Source organism: Poromitra crassiceps, assembly GCF_964638095.1.
Source record: "Poromitra crassiceps genome assembly, chromosome: 12".
NCBI classification, from domain to species: domain Eukaryota; kingdom Metazoa; phylum Chordata; class Actinopteri; order Beryciformes; family Melamphaidae; genus Poromitra; species Poromitra crassiceps.
Genome location: NC_139632.1, coordinates 45,436,387 through 45,442,970, shown reverse-complemented (window position 1 = coordinate 45,442,970; position 6,584 = coordinate 45,436,387).

The following is a 6,584-nucleotide window of genomic DNA, read 5'->3' as shown; positions in this document are numbered from 1 at the left end:
CCATTGCTCAAGGTTTTGATGCGTCCCTTCCTGCAGGTGGAGAAGTGTCCACACCTGACACCAGAATGACATCTGGTGATTCTCCTGATAAGACATGTGATGAGGCTGTTGCCTGTGCAGCTTTAAACCTTGATTTATCCATGGCAGGTTTGCTGATCTCTCATGCTCCTTCACTGTCCAGCTTAACATGCAACAGTTCAACACATTCACACCTGGGAGCCACTCGGCACAACCAAAGTCTTATTAACTATTATTTTTATCCCCTTGTCTCATTTGCGTTTTGTTCTGACAGAGCACAGCCAGCACCAGCTGACCAGCAACCTCATGTAGCAAGTGTTGTAAACTGACCTTGTTTTGCATGTTTTGTCAATCTGCAGTGGCCTTTGCAACACAAATGTTTCCAACCAGACAGTCTGCACGGCAACGTGACGGTTTGCAAAAAAAAGGGGGAAAAAGACGAACTAAGTTTTATTGGGTCCTAAAATCTTAATTTTCTTAAAACAAGTGAAAGGGATGCACCAGCACCAGCAAAGTTATTCGGCATGAAAGACGTGCACGACGTTCTTCCGAGTGGATTTGGCTGCACTGATTGGCTGAAGGAGTTTGTCTGTCAAGACAAGTACTCCCGCCCACCCGAAATCGATGTGGGCGGCTAGAAGTCCAGATTGATCCGTGGAGCGAAACAGAATGTGAGGTCACATGATCAGGATGGTTTTACCAGGCTACCTCATATGGACCCAGAGTGTGAAGTAACGCTCTGGTTATTCAACACATCATTATGTGTCTTTGTTTGGCTGCGTCCTCCGTGTGAATGGAGACATTTCTTCCCAGTGCTGAATGGAAGTCACTCGGGGCTGTTTGTCACTCTTCTGTCTTTGTCTTTGATGGAACAATGCAGTGGGAAGGCCGGAGCGAGATGCTCGCCGCGCGCGTCCCGTGACCCAAGGGCAGGTGCAACGGATGGATTTGTGTGCTGGGGCTTTGGGGGAGGTGTTGGTGTGGAGAGGGGGAGGGGGGAAGGGGTGTTAATGTTAGTGTGCGTCTAAGCTGCAGGACTGTTGGATAATTTTTCAGGGCTTAATTACTGCAAGCTGCAATTAGCAGCCAGCTGTTCACACCCCCGCTCGCCGCACCGTCACCAAGGAGTCCGCCCACTGACTTCCCACAATCCCACACCAACCTGCACCATACAGTACGCACACATACACATCCAATTGCACTCATATACACATACACACACACACACACACACACAAACACACACGCATACACGCGCACACACACACTCAGGCACGTCAATCCAAAGACATAATGTAGTTGTTATTATGGGACTCTAAACCAGTAGACCTTATAGCCAGCAGATAGGTGGTGCTGTGCACGTGTTGTTGTTGTTGGGCTAGTTTTATTTAGAACTAGATAAATAAATGCCCGCCCCCCTCTCGCCAATAAGTCAGGACCATTTCAGGCTCAGAATGTCTCTCCATGCACTCTCCATCCCTAACCCCAGTTACACAAACCACCCTAACCCTAACCACAACCACACAGTTACACAAACCACACAGTTACACAAACCACACAGTAGCTGAATCAAAGACGATGGGATTTCAAGCAAGATGGCCCAACTTCAACTCACTTCCTGTCATTTTGGCACGCAGGTTTTGCCCATCGCTTTCCACGGACACGCCCACTTAGGAGGTTTTTGGCAGGTCTGTCTATTGGAGTCAATGGGAAAAGTCAACGTGATCTCAGATTATGACAGATTCTTTCGCCCCCATATTAATTAAAGTAAAATTTCGGCCCATTCTCCGAAGCCACATATCTGCCGAATATTCTGACACTAAAATGGCATTTTTTAGACAAACAGATCAGGAGAAAATTAAACTTGTTCAAGACCTGTCTATCTCAGCAACACACTCTCGCAAGATTTGGCAACAGGAACTCATGTTAGCAGGGAGCAAGCTAAAGCTAAAGGTGAAGTTCATTGATGTAGTACAGGGGTGGGCAATTATTTTTCATGGGGGGCCACATGAGAAACCCAGATTGTTGCCGGGGGCCGAACAAATATTGTCATGCCGTAACCCATGGATGGGTAACTTTGATGATAGAGAGGGCCACAAAAAATGTATTCGCTACCAGGTTTTGCTGAGGGCCGAACGGGGCCAGCGTGAAAAATTTGGTGCATTTGAAGCCACGTTTAGAGGAATAACTCATTTTAAATTAACAGTTGTGATGTCATTATTCAGTCTTAACCACCAATATTTCATCCTTTTCTCACTCACTCCTATGTCACCACCTGCTCTCAGGGCTTGAAATTAAGTTTTTTGACCACCTGCCAATATGGCTGCTAGATTTTAAAGTTACCAGCCAATTAGAATTTCCACTAGCCAAAATGTTTTTCTTGAAATAAATCAGAATATGAGTGGGTTAATTTAAGCATAAGTATCAGTAAGTGGCCCTGGATAATCAAAGCCTGTGTTGAGGGTCACACAAACAAAAATGCAGTCTTGAAGCTAAATAAATCCAAAACCAATGAGTTCATTATTTAAATTTCTAATTCAATGTAGCCTTTTAGTCATAAAGATTATTGAAAGATATTCCATATTCCAGACTGAAATGCTATAACAGAAGTGGAGTATTGGCCAGAATGACATGAACATTTGGACATTTATTCAGCGGGTATCTTGCATGTTGCGTTCAGGTGCACTGTGTAAAAAAAAAAAAAAAAAAAAAAATTTTTTTTTTTTTTTTTTTTTGCAATTCCATGGCGGGCCACACAGGTGGCGCCCGCGGGCCGCATCCGGCCCGCGGGCCGTAATTTGCCCATGTATGATGTAGTAGCTAAATCTGTGGCTAAAAGTATTTTTTAAATGGAATATCTTAGTTTCAACTGTACTGAGCTCACAAGGGGCAGCTTTGTGTTTATATGTGTGGTTTGTGTGGAGTTTGGGAACTCACGATCTCTATTTCAAGTGAGCTTGCTAGGTCAGCACTAACGGTAACCCTGCGTCACCACTTACAACGCTTCAGGGGAGAGGTCAGGTGACCATGTGACCATTTGGGAGACTTGCTGCTACCATTTGATAGAATTGGCGGAGCCTGCAGTGACCCATCTATAGTAATAGAATATATATGGCTGAATTCAAACACATCATACCATACAGTAAGTAGCCTAACACCTCTCTCTCTCTCCCTTCCTATCTGTCTCTCTCTCTCCCTCTGTACAGTATAGCAATATTATATACCTATGTATAGCCTATGGTGCAGCATCAGTACTCCTTGGTCTGTGATTGCAATACTGTGCACGTTTGCACTTGTTTACATTGGAGAGCACATGCAGAGCCCAAGTATGTACCAACACACTTCTCAACAGTCACGTGACAGTCCGTGACATCTCCCGGTCCGGAAGAGAATCCTCCATTCATTTTCTCCATAGACATTTAGAAAAATCCTTATATAACGAGTTTTAAGCCATACTGCGGCCGGCGTACTGAATCGTGAGTGACCATAAAACATTTCACTCGGAGCAAAAAATTATCTAATTCAAAAATGTTCCTCCCCCCCATCACGTCACGTGACTGTTGAGCTCTATAATGTCCATACCCAACTGAAAGAAATACAGGAAAAACGTATCACACTGTGGCAATATGGATCCGGCATGGTACCACGGTGCAATTAGGCTGCGTGTGTGTGTGTGTGCGTGCATGTGTGTGTGTGTGTGTGCGTGCGTGCATGTGTGTGTTTGCGTGTGTGTGTGTGTGTGTGTGCGTGCATGTGTGTGTGTAGAGAGGGGACTGTATATCTGTCTCTCTCTCCCTCTATTCCAGCTGGACATGGTGGCTGGGGCTGCTGAACACACAGCAGCGTAACATCCCCGTCTCAAGTGGACGGACACAATTAATCCCAGGGACAGTAGAGAGCCGCTGACAGAGCAAGATAAGCTATCGGCCAGCGCACAGCGCTCCACCTGACCTGTTGCACATGGGCCTGATTTAGCCCTTATGGCATATATGATGTGTTCCACTGCTGCGGCACACTGTCTGCTTTTCTATAGGTCCTTGTTTCTTCACAGCCTTATAGAGTGAATTCTAAGGGTTTCATTCCACAGTGCTACATTACTGTATATACTGAAAAAAATGTCAACGGAACAGGCAACAATTTTAGTTTGAAGATGTTATGATTAGGGATGCACCGATTGCGATTTTGTTGGCCGATTCCGATTTCCGATTTTTGAATAGTCTGACTTGCCGATACCGATTTTTGCCGATTCCGATTTTCTTTCTAAGAACAATAATTGACGGGTTATTTTTTGACGTTTTTTTTTTTTTTTACTTTGCTTTAATAGAAAATTAACATTCATGTCACATTTCTTATCATTTGCATGAGGTAGGACGATCTCACTCAAAAACATCTCAAAATAGAAGTGTTCCAGGTTACTGGACAGAGCTGTTCTTTTTTGTGTAAATACAATGAATATAAAACAATTAATTCCAGTATATCCCACAGCTATCATGCATTTACTTTTCCAAAAGAAAAAACGTGCAACAGAACAGGGGCTTCAGATGGAAAGTAGCCTATGGCTGAATCTGTTACAAAGCATATCTTCCCCTATAGGGTTTAATGTTTTTTTTATATATGTCCCTGCCAAATAAACGAATAAAATAAAATAAATAAACGTCAAAATGTTATCGATGGACAAGGAGTTTATAGCCTATAGGTCTGGAGCCCAGAGACCTTCGAAGCCATGCCCACTCTACAGTTGTGGATTTGGCTGTTATTGAGTAGCCTAGATGAGGAAATGAGTTTGAGTTGACTCAGTTTGAATATCGTAGTTTACACACAGTCCGTTTTTTTTAATCCGCCATTCGAAAAAAAATCATCTCGCACAGTAAACCTTGCACACTGGTCCGATGCGTTTTATTATTATGTTCGTCGTTCTATTCGCAATACGAAACAAAAGTCCTCTCCTGTATCCACGTTACAACGTGACTGGCAGATAGCAGCAGCAGCAGCAGGCAGAGGTGATGTGGAGTGCAGCTGGTCGCGGAAGAGGGGTGAGGTGAAGCGAGCCGCTCAGACTGGACTGGAGTGGACTCCAAACAACCTACCCGGCCCCTCCAGTCCGCGGCTCCACACTGACGAAGACATGCTGTGGCATGTGTGTAGTGGCAGCTTTTGTTTAGGCTGCAACTCATCCGTCGGTCTCGCTGCTTTTGGGTGCGCGCACGTCACTTGAAAATCGGCTCACAGAATCGGCATTTTAGAGTGACCGGCGCAGATCACCGATCGAGGCCGATCACGTGGAAATCGGCCATTTCCGGTCACGTGCCGATCGATCGGTGCATCCCTAGTTATGATGTAAAACACCATGAGGGATTTTGTTTTTTGTTTTTGTTTTTTTAAAGTTTAGCTCATGAAACGGGACATAATGTTTGAATTGTGTTCATATATTTTGGAAATGTTTTGCTACCCAATACTCATCAATGAATTTTCTGAAACCAAAAATGAAATGGCAATAATTTGTGGAGTGATTTGAACCATGTAATGAAACAGCCTTCTGTTTGACTTCCTGCATTTGTGCACATTGAATTTTGTCATCTTTTTGGGGTTACAGGAGTTTAAAGAGGGAATCTGAGAGAGGGGGAGAAATGGAAGGTAATCCAACATGCAATCTCCAGATGAAAGCTTCAGGGGAAAAACACAAACAACAGCATAAGCACACATGCACACACATGCACACACACGCACACACACGCACACACACACACACACACACACACACACACACACAATTCTTACTCCTGGTCCTGTCAATGCAATTGAAAGTAGCCTGTGCACAGCGGTGCTCCTCCCATGGGTGCCAGCCAATACAGGAAGAATCAAAGTCAAACAGCTTGAGTAATTCAGCACACACCAAAACAAATGAGATTGACTCCTTTTGATTAATAAACTACATATAGTGCTTGTAAATCTAATTGCATCTGGTGTGCAATAAAGTCGCCCACTGCAGCTTTTTCACATCTTAATGGCATTTTAGAGTGTGGAATACCTGTGTCACGTATGCATGGCATTCCATTCCAGTTCCTGAGGTTTCAAACACAAAAGAAATCATTCTCCTTCCATCACTATGAAAACACTATAGGGAGCACTTTCACTTCAATTTTTACTATATGGAAGAAATCGGACAGAGAAAAGCTTCTGAAATACACACTAACCCTGAACATCCATTTTTTATGTTCTATTGTTTGGGGGGTACTGCGGATCAGGCTTAACATATGCCATTTGATGCATGCTTTTATCTAAAGTGCCCCATGACACCCAGGGGTGCAAACGTGTAAGTTCCAGAACCCATGGAGACACACAGGATCAAACCATATGTTTCCAGGAATGCCACAAAAGTTATTGGAAAGTTCATTAGGTCATTCCATACGATAATTTATTAAAATATAGATAGAAATTCAGCTTCATAGGAAACATAGTGGGGCAGATCTGATTCCCTGAGTCCCTGGAAATGCTAAATCAAAGGCTTGAAGCATAATTCACTGCACACCCAATCAATATAATCCCAAATGGATCATTAGGTCCTT